This window comes from Aegilops tauschii, chromosome 5 (assembly GCF_002575655.3).
Source record: "Aegilops tauschii subsp. strangulata cultivar AL8/78 chromosome 5, Aet v6.0, whole genome shotgun sequence".
Classification (NCBI taxonomy): Eukaryota; Viridiplantae; Streptophyta; class Magnoliopsida; order Poales; family Poaceae; genus Aegilops; species Aegilops tauschii.
In genome coordinates this window covers 14,218,537-14,241,510 of record NC_053039.3, presented here as the reverse complement: position 1 = coordinate 14,241,510, position 22,974 = coordinate 14,218,537, and the positions used below count along the sequence as shown (strand labels likewise).

The following is a 22,974-nucleotide window of genomic DNA, read 5'->3' as shown; positions in this document are numbered from 1 at the left end:
TAGTCGAAAGCCAGGCCGGGTTAATAAACACCGGTGAATTGTAATCATAAAGCAAAGTAAGCCTCATTGGATTTTAACGTGTCCCAAAGGGGAAACCTCAAAAAATCTTTCGAATAAGAAACAAAAAGAAACAAGGCTTTTCATAGGCTGCCAGGCCTAAAAATCAAGTGCTTTCAATGGCCGCACAGCCACTGAGTTAAACCTTCATACAAACCTTATAAGCCGTACCTCACATAACCAATCGTCGTTTTAACTTTGACAAGTTCAGGGCTTGTATAAGATTGACTTGTCAAAAGTGCGGCGGGTCATTCCAGGATTACCTGGGCGGAGTGGCAGACTTAAAAAGGCAGGATAACCCAGGTTTTTAGGTGAATACACCTGACTTCCAAGCCTGGCTTTTAAGCCTATTGCAAGGGTCATAAAAACTCTTGTCCTTTGAACAAAGAGCCCCCAAGCAATATTTCTGAGCTGTGCTCAGTGGGCACCTATGTTTGAGTTGTGCTTTGCAACAGACTCTCTTTGGTCCCTTTACCCTGGGTAGCAAGCCCCCAAGTTTTTTTAACATGGCGTTTAAGCCGGATCAAAGGGTAATCGTAGCTTCGCTCTATAAGCCAGAAGCCCCCAAGTGACCAAAGACTCGTTATTGAAAAAGAAAATGGCAGAGGCCCTGCTTTATCAGGGATGCCCGCTTTATTATATTGATCATAATATATACATTGTGAAAATATGTACATCAGAAGAGCTAGTGGCTCAGGTGTAGTAAGGCCGAAGATGAGCAATATTCCATGGCCGGCGGGTCTCCTCCTCCGACTTACGTGAGTCTTTGTGCTCTCGAACGTCGATAAGGTAGTAGGATCCATTGTTGAGATTCTTACTGACCAAAAAGGTCCTTCCCAAGGTGGGGTTAACTTGTGCATATCAGTTTGATCCTGGATAAGCCGGAGCACCAGATCACCTTCTTGAAAAGTTCTGGTTTTAACTCGGCAGCTGTGGTAGCGACGCAGATCTTGCTGGTAGATCACTAAACGAGCCGCGGCGATGTCACGCTCCTCATCTAACAGGTCAAGTGCTTCCTGACGTGCTTTTTCATTGTCAGCTTCAACATAAGCCGCCACACGAGGTGAGTCGTGACGAATGTCACTAGGGAGAACCGCCTTTGCTCCGTAAACCATGAAGAAAGGCGTGTAACCCGTAGATCTGTTGGGGGTGGTATTAATGCTCCATAACACGGAAGGCAACCCCTCCACCCAACAACCCGACGTCCTCTGTAGGGGAACCATAAGCCGAGGCTTGATGCCTCTCAGGATCTCTTGATTGGCTCTCTCGGCTTGACCATTAGATTGGGGGTGAGCCACTGACGACACGTCAAGCCGGATGTGCTCACGTTGACAAATTCTTTCATAGCACCCTTGGATAGATTAGTGCCATTATCTATTATGATACTGTGGGGAAAGACAAAACGGAAAATCACCTTTTTAATGAACTGAACCGCCGTTGCCGCGTCACATTTACTGACCGGCTCTGCCTCAACCCACTTTGTAAATTTGTCAACTGCCACCAGGAGATGTGTCTTTTTGTCCTTGGACCTCTTGAAAGGCCCAACCATATCAAGCCCCCAGACTGCAAACGGCCAAGTAATTGGAATCATCCTCAATTCTTGAGCCGGCACATGGGTTCGTCGTGAAAACTTCTGACAACCATCACATTTACTGACCAGTTCCTCTGCATCAGCATGAGCCGTCAGCCAATAAAAACCATGACGGAAAGCTTTAGCCACAAGAGACTTAGAGCCGGCATGATGACCACAATCTCCTTCATGAATCTCACGCAGAATCTCACGGCCCTCTTCTGGAGAAACACAACGTTGAAAAGCCCCTGTAACACTGCGGTGATGCAGCTCTCCATTGACAATTGTCATCGACTTAGACCGCCGGGTTATTTGCCTGGCTAAGGTTTCATCCTCAGGTAACTCGCCCCGGGTCATATAAGCCAAATAAGGGACTGTCCAATCAGGAATAGCATGAATAGCTGCCACCAATTGTGCTTCTGGGAATAGCATGAATAGCTGCCACCAATTGTGCTTCTGGGTCAGGAATAGCAAGATCTTCCTCCGTAGGCAACTTGACTGAGGCGTTATACAGAATATCTAAGAAAATGTTAGGTGGCACCGGCTTATGCTGAGAGCCGAGCCGGCTTAAAGCATAAGCCGCCTCGTTTTTCCTTCGATCTATATGCTAAACCTGATAAACCTTGAAGTGACCCGCAATAGCATCAACCTCTCGTTGATAAGCCGCCATGAGTGGATCCTTAGAATCCCAAGTACCAGAAACTTGTTGAGCTACCAAATGTGAATCGCCAAAACACCTCACCCGGCTTAAGTTCATCTCCTTAGTCATCCGAAGACCGTGGAGTAAGGCCTCGTATTCAGCTGCATTGTTAGTGCAAGGGAACATCAACCGGAGAACATAACAAAATTTATCACCTCGAGGGGAAGCTAGCACAACTCCAGCCCCCGAGCCCTCCAATTGCCTGGACCCATCAAAGTGAATAGTCCAATATGTGTTATCTGGCTTTTCTTCAGGCATTTGAGACTTGATGGAATCCACCAGTGCTTGAGACTTGATGGCCGTGCGAGGCATATACTTCAAACCATGAGGTCCAAGCTCAATGGCCCACTTGGCTATCCGACCTGTGGCTTCTCTGTTTTGAATAATATCCCCTAAGGGAGCAGAACTAACCACAGAGATGGGATGACCCAAAAAATATTGCTTAAGCTTCCGACTGGCCATGAACACCCCATATACAAGCTTCTGCCAGTGCGGATACCGCTGCTTGGACTCGATAAGCACCTCACTGATGTAGCAAACCGGCCTTTGAACCGGATATTCCTTGCCTGCCTCCTTCCGTTCCACCACAATAGCTACGCTGACTGCCCGGGCATTAGCAGCCATGTATAACAGTAACGGCTCCTTATCAATAGGTGCAGCAAGAACGGGCGGCTCAGCCAGCTGTTTCTTCAAGTCCTCAAATGCTGCATTAGTGGCATCACTGCAGACAAAATTATCTGTCTTTTTCATCATCTGATACAAAGGGATAGCCTTCTCCCCCAACCGGCTTATGAACCGGCTTAGAGCCGCAATACGACCCGCCAGACGTTGAACATCATTGACGCACGCCGGCTTAGCAAAGGAAGTAATGGCTTTGATATTCTCCGGATTAGCTTCAATGCCTCTGTTAGAAACCAGGAAACCCAAGAGCTTGCCTGCCGGCACACCAAAAACGCATTTGGCCAAGTTAAGCATCATCTTATAAACCCGGAGATTATCAAAGGTCTCCTTCAAATCATCTATCAAGGTCTCCTTCTTTCTCGATTTTTCTACAATATCATCCACATAAGCATGAACATTGCGCCCAATCTGATTATGAAGACAATTCTGCACACATCGCTGGTAAGTCGCCTGGGCACTCTTGAGCCCAAAAGGCATAGATACATAGCAGAAGGCTCCAAAGGGAGTTATAAAAGCTGTCTTCTCCTGGTCTTTAACTGCCATCTTGATCTGATGATAACCAGAATAAGCATCCAAAAAAACTCAAACGCTCACAACCCGAAGTAGCATCAATAATCTGATCAATACGAGGGAGAGCAAAAGGATCAGCCAGACAAGCTTTGTTTAAGTCCGTGTAGTCCACACACATATGCCAAGTGCCGTTCTTCTTAAGTACCAACACCGGGTTAGCCAACCATTCAGGATGAAAAACTTCAACAATAAACCCAGCCGCCAAGAGCCGGGCTACCTCTTCACCAATGGCCTTACGCCTCTCTTCATTGAAACGACGAAGAAACTGCTTGACCGGCTTAAACTTGGGATCAATATTAAGAGTGTGCTCAGCGAGTTCCCTCAGTACACCTGGCATGTCAAAAGGTTTCCATGCAAAGATGTCCCGGTTCTCACGGATGAACTCGATGAGCGCGCTTTCCTAGTTCGGATCCAGATTAGCACTGATGTTGAACTGCTTGGATGAATCGCCAGGAACGAAATCAACTAGCTTGGTATCATCTGCCGACTTAAACTTCAAGACCGGGTCATGCTCCGTAGTTGGATTTTTCAAAGATGTCATATCTGCCGGGTCAGCATTGTCCTTATAAAACTTCAATTCCTCTGTTGCACAGACAGGCTCACATAAGCAGCATCACCTTCTTCGCACTCTAAAGCTATCTTCCGGCTTCCATGCACCGTGATGGTTCCCTTGTAACCCAGCATCTTGAGCTGCAGATAAACATAACAAGGCCTTGCCATGAACTTAGCATAAGCCGGCCGTCCAAACAGAGCATGATAAGGGCTCTTGATTTTCACCACTTCAAAGGTCAATGTCTCCGACCTAGAGTCACGATCATCTCCAAAAGCAACTTCCAGAGCTATCTTACCAACTGGGTATGCCGACTTACCACGCACCATGCCGTGAAAAACAGTGTTCGACGGCTTCAGATTCTTATCAGCCAACCCCATGCGACGGAAAGTTTCATAATAAAGGATATTGATGCTGCTACCTCCATCCATGAGTACCTTAGTGAACTTATATCCTCTGACCTGAGGTGCAACCACCAAAGCCAAGTGACCCGGATTGTCAACCCGGGGCGGGTGATCTTCCCGACTCCACATAATGGGCTGCTCAGACCAGCGCAAGTAACGGAGAACTGCCGGCTCAACGGCATTCACCGCCCTTTTATGGAGCTTCTGACCCCGCTTGCATAAACTTGTGGTGAAGACGTGGTACTGCCCGATGTTCAACTGCTTCGGGTTACTCTGATACCCAGATTGCTGCTGTTGATTCCCTTAACTTGACTGTTGATGGTAACCACCCTGATTGCCTTGACTGCCTTGATTATCTTGATTACCTTGGAACCCAAGTTAGAACCGCCACCACCGTAACCCGGTCCATGAGAGCCAGATCCTAAGCCGCCACCCGACCCATGATTATCTTCAAAAAGATTGGAATTTTTGTACTCCTTCATAATGAAACAATCCTTCGAGAGGTGACCAGACGGCCTTTCCCGTGTACCATGCCTTGGGCAGGGCTGATTTAGCAGCTGCTCAAGATTGAAGCCTGCCCCTCCAACCCGCGGGGCGGCTTACCCTTACGACGCTGACCATTATTCTGCGCGTTGGTGTTAGCCACAAAGTCCAAACTATTGTCATCTTTACGCTTACCATTACCTCCCTGACTCGTCGGGTTATGCTGCTGCCCTCTGGTGCTGCTGCTCTTCTTTCCCTTTCTCGGCTTTCCATCATCAGACTCGGGGTCCTTGGTACCATCAGAGTCAGCATACTTAACCAGAGCCGCCATTAGCTCCCCCATGTCACTGCAGTGGCGCTTGAGCCGTCCTAACTTCTGCTTAAGAGGCGTGAAACGACAATTCTTCTCCAACATTATGACTGCCGAACCGGCATTGATGCGATCCAATGAATGTAAGATAGTTGAGACCCGGTGCACCCAATGTGTTGTTGACTCACCCTCTTCTTGGATACAGGCATCCAGATCCACAATTGACATAGGCTGCTTCCATGTATCTTTGAAATTCTGAATAAAACGGGCTTTTAACTCGGCCATGACCCAATGGAGTTGGCAGGTAGCCCCTTCAACCAGGTACGAGCTGTTCCATCCAACATCATGGTGAAGTACGTAGCACACGCAGCATCGCTAACGTCAAGAAGTTCCATGGCCATCTCATAACTCTCGACCCATGCTTCAGGGGGTAAGTCGGCTGTATAGTTAGGTACCTTGCGAGGACCTTTGAAATCCTTGGGCAAACGCTCATTACGCAGAGCCAGCACTAAACATGGCACACCCAAAGTCCTGAAAGTTACACCTGTCTCCACTGAAGTTTTCGGGCGAACCGGAGAATGCTGATGAGCTGCATACTGAGCCGCCAGCTCAGCCTCTCGGCGTGCTCTACCCTGATCCACTACATTCTGAGCATTAACCTCACCGCACGCCGGGTTATGTCCACGGGATAGGTTACAGTTCCGCCCGCTGCTTGACACAGTTGGTTCCTCGATATGCCTGCTATAACTTCGGTTTGGGCGAGGGGTTGAATGAATTCTTTCATGACTGTAAGAATAAGCCTGCTGCTGAACCAATGCTGTCTGAAGAAGCTCTCTAGCCCTTCGCGTTTCAACCTCCGTCGGAGACTCACCTTCAACTGGGAGAGCCGCCAATCGCGGCGCTGCAACGATCATGTTATCCAAGGGGTTAGAGTAATGACCCGGTGGCGTGGGCACGTGTTGTGGTGGGATATTGTTCTGACGAGGCGGGTCCGTCGTGCGCGGCTGAGCCGGCGCTCCCGTTCCAGGTGTTTCAACCCGGTTTACCACTGGCTAGTTACTGGTCCCTGCTCCGCGCGTGTTAAAGAGATTTCTCGCCTCGTAGACCGGAGGCAGGCGAGTCTGATGCCTTCTCCTCATGACTTTGTTAGAGGCGTTCTGATCTAGCATGAGTCGGAAAGACTCTGACTGAATACGCTGCGCCTGAGCATCCATCGCAGCTCGTTCCGCGGCCATCCTAGTGTCCTCGGCTGCCAGGTCCTCCTTGGCTTGAGCTATCTGATCACGCAACTTTGCGACTTCCGCGTTATGTTGATCTCGGTTCGCCGGGTTAACTTCCGCCGTCAGCAGTGTTGCCAAAGTGTCTAGTAAGTCGGACAAGACCTGAGCCGGCGGGCGCACAGGGCCTCCTGTCCCGGCCGCCGTCGCCGCTGCTGACCCAGAAATCAATGCTGCTACAGTTGAAGAATTCTGCACTGGCTGTGTACCGGCCATAAAGATTGCGACCCGGTTCGGCGGCTCGTAGGGGTCCGGAATACTGTCGCCATCGGAACAGCCCCCAAGCCTGTCGTCCTGCAGTTGATATAACGAGGTATTCTCGCCCATGGACGACTCACCATCAGAATAGATGGTTGTCTCACCGCCAGACCTAGATCCTTCCTCAAATTCCGCTCCATGGATGAATCCCATGAAGGCACGCCTCATGGTGGGCTGAACTCGGGCGGGTCTCGCACGCTGAGCCGTCTCGATGATGTCGGTGCAGATATCCGGCTCAGGGCCCGATTCGCCGATTTTGCCAATGAAGATGTGAATTCCGCCGAAGGGGACTCGGTACCCGTACTCAATTGAGCCGACCTCGGGGCCCCAGCCCGCGTCGTCGATGTAGAGCTTGCCGCGACGACTCTTGGTCATCCGGCCCACAGCGTATCCCTTGATCCCTTCGAAGTTGTCTTTCAAGAACTTGAAACCATCGTGGGTTCGAGCCCCACGGTGGGCGCCAACTGTCGTGGGGTTGTCACGGAAGATGTCCTAGTGAGAGGACTTAGTCGTGGAGCCATCGCAACGAAATTAGCTCAAAGGGGTTAAACATGACAAAGGACATAGGGAGTTTATACTGGTTCGGCCCCTTGCGGTGAAGGTAAAGGCCTAATCCAGTTTGAGGTGGTATTGCTTGTGTCTCGATTACCAGCGAGCGAATACGCTTGACCTAGCTTTCGATATCTTGTTTCTTGCCCTAACTCGCCGCCGGGTCGTCTCTTTATATACTCAGGTTGACGTCCGGTGGCTTACAGAGTCCCGGCCGGCTCATAAACGTGTGCGGCCCGGTGACTTAATTACAATTGCCTTATAATACAAGTCATACACATATGGCGGTTTACACATACGGGCCTTAAGCCGCCTATGGGCCTTGGGCCCTTCATAAGTTATCTGCATGAACCGTCATCTTTGATTCCTTCATGGGCTTTGTCTTATGAGTCGCCATGGGCTTAACCCGGCCCCTCCTGGCGGGTTAACTCAATAGCTATATCCCCAACATACACTCTAAAATAAGTCTAAATATTTGTCTTTTTAGAGATTTTAAATGAACTACCACATACGAATATATATAGGCATATTTTAAAGTGTAGATTCACTCATTTTGCTCCATATATAGTCATTTGTTGAAATTTAAAAAAACAAATATTTAGGAATGGAGAGAGTAACGGCCAACACCCACAAGACCATGGATAAATCCACTGATCTCACGAAATTCTTACTATTTAAATATCTTTAATTGATTCTTTTACTGGTACAAGCTGCTGCTGTTGGATCTTATCAGTTGCTGGCTCGATCGTGCTGCCGGTCCATACCGAACCGACAGACAGGAGTAACTCTTGCTCGTGCATATGCATGAATGCACGCATCTGGTTGGTGATGGACGTGACTAACACAGTGATCGATGCTCCATCCCAGCCATGCATATTTCTTTCTCACATTTGTTTATAACAAGACCATACTGATCGATCCATCCATCTCGAACTGATCCAACAAGCATCTCAGTTGCTGTCGCGGATAAACGTCGTCGGCGTGCATGCCGCCATCAATAATAAAGGCCCTTGAAGATCGCAAGTCCGCAACCACATGCGCACTGTTCTTCAGCCCCACCACAGAGAAGCTAGGTACCTAGGTACCTCAGGGCGTGTTTGGTTGCCCGCATCGGGCTCAACTAGGCCCACGCGGGAAGAAGAAGACCTGTTTGGTTTTCCGTTTTCACTGTTGGGCCTGTATCGCACGCTTCTTAAAGCAGCCCAGAGCCTGACTCGCTGGAAATGCTTGAATCGGCAGTTTCTCGCGAGCCAGGCCGAGGCGAACGGGCCCTTGCACTAGTGGAAATGGGAGAGATGCGAGGTGATTACCTGAGGTCTTCTTCAACCTCTAGTAACCTTTTATCTAATCTCCTCTCTCGGATCTACACAACGGTGCTTCGATTCGAGATAAGCTGTACACGAAAAAGATGCACCTCGATGCTACGGTTCCATTCAGACGATCGGTTCGTAGTTTCGTTGGCCGTAAGTTCTTAATCTTGTGTTCTCGTTTGGAGCTATTCTGGACGAATTTTGTCGGATTCATCGTGCACGATCGATCATTTGAAATTTCCTTTGACCAGCGGCCTTATCTCGCAGTTCCTCACAACATACGTGTTGAAAGTTTTTGGTTTGGACGATCGTAGCTTCATCTCTCTTTGAGCAGCAGTGTACTGCACTGACGCCGCCATGTCGAGCTCCTCTGTCCTCTACTCAGAGCCCTCCTATCCGTCCCTCTCGACGCCGAAGCCCTTCCCCTTGATCTCCTTGCCCACGTCCTACTAAACTAGAGTCGTTTCCGGCGTCGCTCATCTCGGCCTACTCTTTGTCGTCCTCCTACTCCACTGACGCTGCAATGGCGCGCACACTGCTTCATGTGTCCTCTGCCTCCGTGCACACTGCAGTTCGCCGCGCCGCCGACGGGGTCGATCATCTTGGCCTCCTCTCTCGCCCTACTACACTCGAGTCATTTCCGGTGTCGATCATCTCGGCCTCCTCTCTCGTCCACTGCACTGACGATACCATGGTGCGGGCACTGCATTCTTCTTCTCTGTCGACTATCTTTGCGCAAGCACCGCAACTAGTTCGCCGACGGTGTCGCTCGCCGTGCCGCCGAAGGGGTCGCTCGTCCACGACTCCATGCTCGTCATGTCGGACACGGCGCCACGGCCACTATCCACCGCAGTCACCATGGTCCAACACACACTGCATTTCTTCTCCCACTTCCTATGCTGTCTCTTAACCCTGTGTGCTAAGTGCAAGTGCTAGCTCTTAAATCATACCCCATGCGGGCAACCAAACAGCGTGTAGTTGCATGCGTCGAGACAATGCAGGGAACCAAACAACGTGCCAAAGTTGATCTCCTAATGCAGGGAGTTCATATGCAGGCAACTAAACAACTCGCAGATGTCGCATATGAGGCTGTTTTTCTAGAGCCAGGCTGAGTGGAGATGTGTTTGCAACGCGGGTACTATAGGCGATGGCAACCAAACACGCCCTCAAAGATAACATTGTTTTTTAGGAGGAGGGGTATCTGCACACGAGTTCACATGCTCTGGATGAACAGTAAAAACAAAATAAAGTAAAATTTTAATATATTTTTATTTTGTTTCTACAATGAACTTTAAGGAACATTTGAAGTGCTAATTTCATCATGAAATCACATTAGTGGAAGTCATGGAAATAATAACAAATTTGATGCTCTGAAAGTGGTACTTCCAAAAGCATTTTGGAACTCTAATTATGTTTTTTTCCAGGACTTCCACCAATGCGATTCCATGATTGAAACTTTGCAAGCACTCCAAGCATTCTTTAAAGTTAATAAATCATTTTTTCTCTATTTTTCTATTTTTATGATTTTATTGTTCACGCCTGGAGCATTTGAGCTCGATGTAAGAAAGGTAGTTTCATTGTTGTACCTCTCTTTCACTTTCTCTTCCTCTTTCCATTTCCTTTGTTGGAGAAACATATGCCAACATTGGATTGAGCAGAACAGAGCCTTGCAGTATGTCATGCATTCTTATAATTTATTGCTACCGCTACTGGTGGCTGATCATGAAAATATCAGGTACTCTGCCATGCTCCCATGATACAGGGGCTCCTGGGCCGTTGGATTGTCGATCCAACGGCTAGCATTGGAGCTTTTGGACCTACACAAAATTATAGGACTCCGCATGTTACATCCTAAAATTTTGATTTTTGAAATGTTAACTATTTTATATAGAATTAAATAAAATTTTGCTTGTGATGCTTGAGCTTCACTAATCAACTATTCATAAATAGCGGCAACCAGTTACCCATTTTTTATATACATGCAAATATGCTACGTAAGTAAGTCGTGCATGTAAGTTACAAGTTACACATTTTGCATTGTAATTAGTTATGCATGCAGCACTGCTGCATCATCAATTTATCCATGTCATTTCTAAGTTTTTGTATTACATTTTGTATTTATAGTATATGTGTTGGACGATTGCACCGTACTTGTGTAATACATCTTTCATATTATTTTGTTAGAAATGACATTATTTAACTACAATTCAAACTATTTTTCTCTTTGCATATGCTTCATATTATTATTATTATTTTTAAACTTACATTTTCTTTCGTCTAGTTTTGTCATCTAGGCAATTATTTATGCATTTCTTTTAACAATGTTCCCACAATAATGTGTGGGGCATCATCTAGTTTTTACTAGGACTTGAAGCATTTGGATTTTATTTGGGGTTCAAAAAAATTTCGGGCATTACTCATAATCCTAAATTATTTTACAAAATATTTGAAATGCACCAAATAGGTTTTATAAAATATTTTTGTATTTTACTTAATATTAGGGTTGAAAATATTTCCCGAAGTAACAAATATTAGTTTGGATTTATTGGTATTTTATAAAAAATGTGAATTGAAATGAATTTATTTTCAAATCATATCCAAATTCAAACAACAAAATAAATAGAAGTAGAAACAATAACCTAGCTAACCTAACCCAACCCGGAACAACTCACCAGCCCAAGCGGCCCATAGCCTATCCACCACTTAGGGCGCAGCGCAACCGGCCTGCTCACCTATCTCTCACGCCAAAGTTTCCAGATAAAATCCAAAAGTGGAAGTTCTATAAAAAAATTAAAAAATCTCAAAAATCCACATGACCCTTATGTCCAACCAAGGAATGTTTCAACAAGTTCTTCCAAATAGACAAAAAAAATCAAATTCAGAGCCATGTTGGCTCAAATTTGGCCAAAAATAGAAGATTCCCGAAAAATTGAATTTTTTTAAAAAATACACACTACCCTTATATTAAATCTCGGATAGTTTCAACTAATATTTCCAAATAAAAAAGAGAACTAAAAGTCGACTTTAGAGCCATTTTGGGTCAAATATTGGCTAAGATAAGTTTTCAGAAAATTTGAAAAAATTCACAAAAATCTAAATGACACTTATATTCAATATGGGAAATTTTCAACAAGTTTTTCCAATGGATACAAAATAAAAGCATTATTCATATTAGCATAGTGATCTGGTGGATGAGTTTGCGTGGATTGGGATGTTGACCTGTCAAAGGCAGTCAGAAACCACTACATGGTTGTTTCTTGTCCGGTTTTAAAAGTTAAGGGCCGTAAACTAGACAGTTTTTTAGTTCAGTGTTCTGTTTTAGACTTTGGTAGTAATTTGAGGTTTTTCTCACCCTTGAAGCTAACACAGGCGCCGGCCAAGCACGAAGCAACTGAAGAAAGATTTCAAGATGTCGCAACGCATAAGGCCTCAGCGTCAAGTGAAACTATCCACACTGGATATGCAGGTGATGAATGGACTGTCTGAGATGAAGACATTGTTGGCGTATTGTGCGTTTTTATGGCCAGGGCCACCTGCAGTGTGTGGGTTGTGTATTTAGCCCGGTGTGGTACCTTTTCTATGCTTGCTTTTTGATCCACGATTGTATGAACAAATAGCGACACGAGGCATCTGTGATTTGGCCTTACTAGATGACCCGTTGCAACCATGAGACAAAAACCGAGAGCGAACCAAGCATTCAAACCATGCAAGTGAGAGAGGTTGTGTCGTCCACTGCTCTAGATTGAATGAAAATACTTCTTTCCAAATCAATGTCTTCACCACCAAGAAAATGTATAACGTATAGTTAGCAACAATTTTCTGGAACTGACAGTAAATGGTTTAGAATGCATGAAAAAGCTAGCCAAAAGAATTTGGGAAACGTTGCGAGCCGGCAGACCGGCTCGCTCGCCATGCTGGCTCCAACGCCCACGAAAACAAACCCCAGCGTAAGACATGTGTACGTGGTGGGCCTCACACAACCGCCCCCACTCCTATCCTTATCCTTTCCCTGGCCTTTCCTTTCGGCTTTTCTTCAACCTCCAGCCGCGGCATCCTCTGCTCTCCAGAACCACGATTTTCTCTCCTCCACGCTGCTCACCAACCACCACAAGCTCCCCTCAGTGGCGGCCATTTTGTTGTCGCAGAACCAGCAACTGCTGGCGGGGGAGACGCGGGGGGGGGGGGGGGGGGGGGGGGGCTGCTCTGGAGATGCTGGAGCCAGAGTCCACGCGTGCTGCAACCAGCACGACCGGCGGTGAAGACGACGAGCTCCGATGCTGCAACTAGAGATTTTTATTGCTGGAACTAGACGGCAGAAAAGTTGCAACCACTTTTGGCAGGTGTTGGAACTGGACGACGTCGAGTTCGTTTTTGCTGGAACTGGCAAAATAAATTGCTGGAACTGGCAAGATATTTTGCTGCATAGGCAGGTGAGAGTTCATGGCTTACGGCTCCACCGTTGAAGCTTTTTTCATTGTCGGGTGAAGCTTTTTTCGTCGCCAGATGAAGCTTTTTTGTCACCTGTTGTAACTTTCCTTTGGTTGTTCATAGTCTCCCGTCGTATGAGTTGAAACTTTTTTCATAGCCAGTTGAAGCTTTTTTCGTCAGCGATTGTAGCTTTTTCCGTTGTCGGTTGCAGCACTGGGCATCTCTCCGGCGCTTGATTTTTTTTGTTGCAAGCGGGGGATGAGCGCCAGTGAGCACACCGGTGAGCACGCGCGGGGAGCTCCGGTCGTCGCCACCGGAGCTACAACGGTTGCCACGGAAGCTACAACCGCAGGGGTGGGTTGTTGCATGGGCGAAGCCGGTGACGAGGACGGCCGCCGAGGGCTGGGACCGGCGACCATGGCGGCCGGCGAAGACGGCCGGCGAGGGCGGCGAGGGTGGCGACGAGAGACGAGGAGGGCAGGCAAGGGGGCGGCGACGAGGAAAAACGCGCGCGTCCGGCGAGACGCGGTTTCTTTTCTCGTACGCGCTCGCGAGAGGAAGAAGACGATCTGAGCTAGCACGATCTGGTTGGATAAAGATCCAATGGCTCAGGACGGACCGATCTGACGGCTAGGGTCCGACTGGCCGAAACGTTTGGCCGGCGCACCGGCGCCCAGCATCGCCCTTAACACTTTTCCTATATCAAAACAATTCTCCATCGCATTAATTAACCGCACAATTTAATGTCAATCCATCACTATCCGCGTAAATATCGTCTGCCCAGACGCAACCACCCACCACCCCTCCCCCATCGTGTATCCCCGGGCGAGCTGATGTCCGGCCGGATCCGCAGCGCCGTTTCACCACCAGCATGATCCACCCCGACGATCCCCAACGCTCCGTCTTCCTCCTCGCCGGTGCGGCGACCCGTCCGCGGACGCTGCAACCCGATCCACCTCTCCCCCTCGCCGTCTAGCTTCCCCACTAGGGCACTGCCAAGCTACCCTCCTCCTCATCGCGATGGTGAATCGTCTCGGTCCGGCAAAGAAGCCTGCAAGCCCAGAGCAGTCCGGCGAGTTCCCCTGGTACGTACTCACCTGACTTAGGTTTTGAAGTCCTCTCATGTCGATACAGTTTTATTCTGGGGCACTTGATTTGTGTTACTTCGTGTTCATATCTTGATTGGGCCAATGTTGACAGGTGAGTATTTGATTGCCATATCATCTACAAATTCTGGTTAATTTGGCACATAGATGTCAATAATGTGCATCTCAATCTTGGTGATAATATTTTTTTAGAATTTTTAATTTTGGGTCCCGATAACTGCCACATGTGTGGTGTATCGGGTGGCTGTGCCGCACGCCTCATGTGGCATGGATAGGAACCCGCCCGCACGACCGGGTCCGGGCGCGCAAAGCCACAGCCCGCACGTCCGGTGTGTGGCAAATCCGCCCACACGTCTTGGCCAGATGACCACGCTGCCCGCACGACCCAGCCGTCCCGGCCTCCTTTCGATCCCCAGTCCCGACTGCCGCCATCGTCTCCCACCTCTCGATCCCCTACCTCCATCTCCGGCCTTCTCTGGTTGCCATGGCAACCAGAGCAGATCCGTAGGACCTTCCCACCGCTAACCACACCCCCCCCCCCCACCCTCCACCCCTCGCCCCCAGTCCAACCCCGCCCTCCAAAGACAACCAGCTAAAAGCAGGTGAATCTCCGATCTCCTACTGCTTCTCATCCTTCTTCTGGGCAGAAAATTGCAAATTTATCAACGAAGGTGGCGACTGGATCCACGCTATCGGGGCAAAACACTACATGGTTTTGTGTGTCTTCGCATTTGCCAAGCAGCATACACCAGATCTGCCATGTACTACGCTAGAGTTAAGCTTAAGTTCTCAGTTCGCTTGGTGCAAGTAGTTGGTAATGAATGGATGCATAGGAATCCCTAAAAAAATGAGAGAAATGAGAAATTTGGAATAAAGGGGGTAGGAAAATTAGTTGACACTTGTGTCTAACGTCAGTTGCCACCTATCGTTGCCGTTAACTGCCACCATGTTAACCTGTTGCTTGCCATCCTATTGTGGTGGCTGTTGGCATCGAATCGAAAGGATAGCTGGCACCCAGATTTTAGAAAAGAGAGTGGATGTCCATGTCCTACTTGCCATGATGTGTTGGTTGCCTACGCATGAAAATGTGATAAGACTGTCGTGTTATCTTGTACGTGCAAGCAGTTGAAGAATACATTTTTTGCGGATTGTTGATGCGTTTTTGTTCATGCAGTGATTGAGAACACATTGGCAGAAACAAAATGCGGAAAGAATGAATCACGAAGATGGCGCTGATCCTTGGGTTTCTCAAAGGCCAGAAACGCCCCCTTGGGATGCAGCAGAGTACAGTCAACTCATTTCTGCAGGGCCGTTGCTGACACTACTGGAGCAGTACGCAAGCATTGGTATGATGCATGATAACAAAGAAAAGAACATTTGCCATGTTCGCGATGATGAAGATGACATTCTACTTATGTCCTACACTGTCATTTTTCGCAGGTTCTTATGACCAAAACACACTCAGGGGGCACCATGGCAAGTTCAGTCACAGGGCGCTAACACTGACAAATGTACGGGCAGCCAACTTCAACTAGCTAATGTGGCAAATCAAGGTAACACATACGAAAATGAAACATACTGGTGTGGACATGAAAAATAAACTTCCCATTATCCATGTACTAATCTTGTTTTAACTTGTAGCGTTACTAGTCATGCATGGCTCATGTATAAATACACACATGCACGCACATTCAAGGCACTGATGCATTGCCACATCGCCATTGCTTTTGATTTCGAGTTCATAATTTTGGTCGCAAAATACATCAGGGATAAAATGGACTTTTCACGTTGCATTTAACGGTGTTAGTTGTCAAAACTGACGGAAATGTCACAGAGGGAACAAAATGAAGTTTGAGTGTCAAAACAGGAAGAATTTTTTAATAAGGCCAAAAGGGAATCAAATTTGAAGGAAGGGCCAAATAAGGAATTCTCTCTTTCTAGATAATATGGCGAGTTGAGAGAGTGATGTCTTCTCAACCACTGTACGAACGCCCCTGACCAGGTACATATTTCCTGCTATGAAACGACAAGACTATTGGTATAGTCTCTTAATCCAATTATTATTTTGAACTATCAAATGTATGCATGCATGATGAGCTAGACCAACAGTGTCTCACCTACACACACAATCCTCCTTTTTTCTAAAAAAATACACACACACAATCCCGGGCCATAACCATGTACTGCAGCGCTAGCTAGCTCGATCTCCGGAGAAACGGACACACAAAAACAGGACACATACATACACACCGACACACATGCACTACTGAGTGTGCTGGTCTGTCTTCCCCAGCTCGATCTACAAACTTTTACCGTGTTCCAGAGATATACAGTTTCATGTCCAAAAATGTCCATATATAGAAATGGACCTAGCTAGATCTCTATGTGATGCATGCATGTGTGGTAGTACTACTACTACTATCTCTGTCGGTCTATCTTCCGACATAGTAGGGTCCACATGCATGCATGTCAAAAAAGATGTTGATGTATGCATGTGATGCTAATCTCGGCTTAAACTATTCTTCGCTAAACAAGATCCTTATTATGTACTCGCACTTCTCATATTATCCACGGCATGTCAACGGGAAACGTATGATGCCCTTCAATCCAAGCTCAAAGGCCAGAAACGCCCCCTTGGGATGCAGCAGAGTACAGTCAACTCATTTCTGCAGGGCCGTTGCTGACACTACTGGAGCAGTACGCAAGCATTGGTATGATGCATGATAACAAAGAAAAGAACATTTTCCATGTTCGCGATGATGAAGATGACATTCTACTTATGTCCTACACTGTCATTTTTCGCAGGTTCTTATGACCAAAACACACTCAGGGGGGCACCATGGCAAGTTCAGTCACAGGGCGCTAACACTGACAAATGTACGGGCAGCCAACTTCAACTAGCTAATGTGGCAAATCAAGGTAACGCATACGAAAATTAAACATACTGGTGTGGACATGAAAAATAAACTTGCAAAGGATGGCAAAAGACTCACGAGTTATGTTGGGAAAAATGCAGAACCTTCATGCAGCATGTGGCATCAGGCGGCACCCATGTACCTGCCATCGATGTCATACACAGGTGAGTCCATAAAAAAGTGAAGTTGCAGATGGTGAATTAGCAGAAGGAGCATAGTTGACAACTGCAGTTGCCATGACTGAACAACTGCAGTTGCCATCCCTGGACAACTGCAGTTGCCATGTCTGGACAGCTGCAGCTGCCATGCCTGGAGAACTGCAGTTGCCATGCCAGGACAAACTGCAGTTGCCATGTATGATCAAAAATGTGATTGCAATGTATAGACAACCGTGGATGGCAAGTGTGAACAAATATGTGTGGCATGGTTGGACCACTGCATGTTCCATGTTGAAGAAACTACAGTTGCCATGCATTGACCAACTACTACCATGATTACAGGTTATTACGGTGGTGCTACCTCGGCAAACGTCTCATGGCAAGCTTCACAGATTGCAGACAGAGCACGTCAATTTGGTGTGATAGACCACACAAGATGGGCACATGCGGCACAACAAGGTAAGAAAATTTGAACCACAAAAACAGAACTGCATTTGTTTTTGTGGGATTAGCGTGTGAGGAAAAGAAGATTTGTAGCAGTGATGGTGGAAAAAATCAAACAGAAAACGCTAACAAGTGGTCGTGTGCAATGACTCATATATTGTCTTCGGGATTTGCCAATTGCTAAAAGCATGTGTGCAGCACTAATGATTGATCGCATTTGCCTAGTGAGCTCAAGCCTAGAATACAAAGTTTTGATGCTAGAATATACTGGTTGCCATGTATTGGCAACAGTATTTGCCATGTATGTAGGACTGCAGCTGCCATTGATATAGAATGCAAGTTTTGGTACTGAAAGGAGCTGGTTGCCATGCATTGGCAACAGTAGTTGCCATGTTTGTTGGACTGTAGCTGCCATGACTGGAGAACTACAGTTGCCATGCATGTCCACATGCAGACTCACGGCTTGCTGTTTGAATGATGTCATGCCAAATCACTTGCAGTTTATGTACCCCGTTACGATAAACATGTCATTCAAGCAAAATCTTACGCTCGTACCTATTTTTATTACAGGGCCTTCAACTACAATCAACAGCGGCGCGGGGACATCTACTGCGGGGAGCTCTGAGCGCACGGAAGACGCGTTCCACCAGCCAGCCAACAATCATGCTGCAAACAATGCCGAGTCAGAGTAGGAAATGGCAATCATTCCAGCAATGCCGACAAGCACACCTTTGAACACAAGCACTGGCAACACTCAAGTAGATGAAAGTGTTGCCGATACTGAAGTGAATGATGAAACTGATGACGAAGCACAAGGGGATGAAGATGGTGGGCAATCAGAGATCATGGTACCTCAGCCACCTTACGTTGGGCAGAGATTTGAATCGTTCGCAGAGGCAAAGGAATTCTACCAGACATATGCAAAGTTCCATGGATTTGCGGTCAACACTGAATACCATAGGAAAATTAAGAAAACTAACGAGTACAGCAGAGGTGAGATGAGGTGCCACAAGGCACGAAGGAACAAGAAGGGGAAAGGTGTTGCGCCTGTCGTTCCGGAACGAAAGAGAGGTATCATTCTCAAGATGGAATGCCCTGTCCGGTGTAAGCTAAACGTAGATGGAGCAAAGTGGGTGGTCACTGAATATTTTGACGAGCACAACCACAAACTCATAAAGAAGTTCGACCTAGTAAAATTTCTGACCGCCCACAGAGGATTCACCCCCTCGAGAAGAAAGTCATAAAGCTGCTACATGATTGCAACGTCGGTCCATGAAGAATGGTCCAGATACTATCACTCATCCACAACAAAAAAGGGACTTTGAGTAGCATGCCCTACATACCAGCTGACGTCACAAACCTAAAGGCAAAGTACCATAGAGAGAGCAAGTTGGCTGACATAGAGGCCACAATGGCCTACTTCAATGAGAAAGCGAAGGAAGATCCAGATTTCTTCTACAGGATAAGATTGGACGATGAGGACCGTGTCAGGAACATGTATTGGGTGGATGGTGCTGCAAGAAGAGCCTACAAACATTTCCGAGATTGCATTTCATTCGACGCAACATATCTCGCTAATATGTACAAGATGCCGCGCTCCATTCATAGGAATAAATAACCACAATCAGTCGTTGCAGTTCGGATGCGGGCTCGTTCGGAACGAAGACACGGATGGGTACGTTTGGCTGTTCAAGACCTTCTTGGAGTGCATGGGTGGACTTGCTCCGATGAACATAATAACAGACCAGGATTTTAGCATGCGTGCAGGCATAGAGGAGGTCTTTCTGTTGGCAGTGCACAGGCACTGCAGGTGGCACATTATAAAGAAGGCTGAGGAGACACTAGGACCGTTCTTTGCTGACCGTCCAGACCTGCACAAGGCATTCGAGCTGTGCGTGGACCACAGCTTGACGGTGGAGGAGTTTGAAAGGAGCTGGATGGCTATGATTGAAACATATCAAGTCCAAGACCACGAGACGCTTGCTAGCTTGTGGGAGAAGCGAATGTACTGGGTGCTGGCCTACTTCATGCAGTGCTTCTTCCCGTTTCTGCAGACTACACAGCGCAGTGAGGGGTTCAATGCTGTTTTGAAGCGGTACGTGAGCCCTGGCAACTCATTACTACAGTTTGCCAAGCAGTACACCGCTTTGCAACAAAAAATACTGGGATCCGAGCTACAGCAAGAAGCAAACACCATGCTCAAGCAGCCAAAATTGCTAACGTATTTACCAATGGAGAGGCAGATGAGCAAGATATACACCAACACGATTTTTAACAAGTAAGTCAGTTGTGTTACAATCTTATTTGCACAAATCATGAAGGTACCAGGTGCCATGTAGAATGCAATGCAGTTGAAATGCTTATTTGAAAATGATGATTGTGTTGAAAAGTAGCCATTAGGTACAGAGTAAACATGATATGTAGTTGCCGTGCTTAATGAACTACCGTTTGCCATGCTTAATGAACTGCAGTTTGCCACGTTCACTCAACTGCAGTTACCATGTTTGCGTAACTGAAGTTGCCATGTTTGATGAACTGCAGTTGCCATGTTTAATGAACTGCAGTTGGCATATTTAATGAAATGTAAATTCCAATGGCCATGATGGTATGGAATGCAAATGCCAAATTGAAGTTGTTATGTAGTTGCCATGTTTAAATGAAATGCAGTTGCCATGTTTAATGAACTGCAGTTTCCATGTTTACTCAACTGCAGTTGCCATGTTTAATGAACTGCAGTTGCCATGTTTGAACGAATTGTAATTCCATTGGCCACAACAAACAAAAGGTGCTACAAAAAACTGCACACAAGAGTTTAACAAAAAACACACAAAACTTGCAGATTCCAGGAAGAAATAAAGCGTGCCAGCATGTACACGGCTTTCCAGGTGGACGAACATACGTTCAAGGTGTGTTCTATCATGGGCATGTCGGATTCAGAACCTGAAGACCCAGACAAGGGAAGGAACTACTTTGTGAAGGCATCGATAAGCGAAGGCGAATACTACTGCCAATGCCGCAAATTCGAACGGGACGGGATTGTGTGCTGTCACATTCTAAAAGTAATGGACTTGAACGCGGTGACACGAATGCCCCGCCATTTCATAAGGCGGCGATGGACTTGGGATGCTGACGACGCATTGGCGCCGCAAACATCAAACGCAGTTCTGGCCGTGCATGACAAGAGACCAGAGTCAACCATGGAAGCCGTGAGGCATGTTGTGTTGACAAAGAACTATGCTGAACTAATTGATGAAGCGTGCAAGAGTGATGAGACAGCAAAGGTCGCAGAAAAACACAGGAAGGCCCTCAAAAGAGAGCTTGATGAGATCAAGAAGAGGAAAGCCGAGGAAGCCTTACACAGGTTCCCCCGCACATCAAGTGTGCCTTCGTCCACAGGGCCATCATCTGAAAACTCGGAGGTAGGATCTGGAACAGCAAGCACACAAACACAGGTTAGGAACCCACCCCGTTCCATCACAAAAGGGCGTCCAAAAGAGATAAGAACAAATCGGGATTGGAGATTCAAGCAAAACATAAGAAACCAAAGAAAGGGACGGGCAATCCGTAAACAACATTGGAGCACTTTGACTTGGTCCATGGTGACATTTTTTTTGTAATCTAGATGTTCTAAATTTTGTAAAAACTGGAGAATGACTCTTCAGGTGCATCAGAATCTGAAGTAAAAATGCCATGAAGGAATAGCTGCAGTTGCCATGTGTATGGCACTGAATTTGCCATGTTACTTGAACTGAATCTGCCATGCAATTTCTGCTGAATCTGCCATACCATTTCTACTGAATCTGCCATGCCATTTCTACTGAATTTGCCATGTTATTTTTTTTACTGAATTTGCCATCTTATTTTTTACTGAATCTTCCATGTTAGTTGTACTGAACATGCCATGTTAGTTGTACTGAATCTTCACCGCGTAGATTTCCATGTTCAGTCAGCGCATTTTAGTCACACATATTGTATTCTGGTGCAAACTATGGGAAACAAGCTGAAACGGTCTCGTGCAGCAACCGCACAGGTTACTGCTCCGTGATCAAACTACCATGCTAGCCGGTACAGTTAGCAATGCAAAAAAACCCAAAAAGCCAAACAAGAAAGAACGATAACTTTCACTAACCATGACTGATCAACTACATTTGCCATGTTTTCAGACATCAAGGACGCATTCAAAACACCATGCTGGTACTACCAACCCACAAGCACATAATAATACTGAAAACACATAAACGTATCTGCTGTCAAACCTAAGTAGGTTCACATCCACACATATATTACAAACTAGTCAAATGTCACTCACACGCCACCACTGTATACTAGGCTACGGGGAGATGCAGTCATAGCATATTACAAAGGACATAGTTTTGAAAAAACAAGGTAATACCTTACATTCCTCGGCAACAGAATGTAAGGCAGGCGTTCGGTCAGGAGCACCACGTGATCACTTGTACTTCTTGGTGGCTTTCTTCACAGCTTCCTCTATGAACTCACGTGCGTTGGACCGCGTGTTGAAATCTTCATTCATCAACCAGTTCCATGTGTAAATTTTGCGGAGCCCGACGACCATTCCAGCTGTGACGACAGGAACCCGTCGACCTTCCCACTTTGCAAGGTATTCCAACATGTGGAAGCCGCAGTCGTGCCTAAACAAGAAAAGAGTCAGGTTAACTCACAAGAACCTATAGAAAAAATCATAAACTTCAATTCAGAGGTGACAAAAAAGAGAGGGTGAGCACTGGTTTGGGGGACACATGAGGAAAAGATGGGAAAATACCGTTTTCCTTGCTTCGTAGTGTTGGAAATATGCCCTAGAGGCAATAATAAAATGGTTATTATTGTATTTCCTTGTTCATGATAATTGTCTATTGTTCATGCTATAATTGTATTAACTGGAAACCGTAATACATGTGTGAATACATAGACCACAACATGTCCCTACTAAGCCTCTAGTTGACTAGCTCATTGATCAATAGATGGTTATGGTTTCCAGACCATGGACATTGGATGTCATTGATAACGGGATCACATGATTAGGAGAATGGTGTGATGGATAAGACCCAATTCTAAGCATAGCACAAGATCGTGTAGTTCATTTGCTAAGAGCTTTTCTAACGTCAAGTATCATTTCCTTAGACCATGAGATTGTGCAACTCCCGGATACCGTAGGAATGCTTTGGGTGTACCAAACGTCACAA

The 22,974-nt window shown here is 46.6% G+C and overlaps 1 pseudogene; it reads left to right on the top strand.

The window, feature by feature from the left end:
- The first annotated feature begins 13,747 nt into the window (after positions 1-13,747).
- On the top strand, positions 13,748-21,742 carry LOC141023256 (protein FAR1-RELATED SEQUENCE 5-like; annotated as a pseudogene).
- Positions 21,743-22,974: the final 1,232 nt, after the last annotated feature.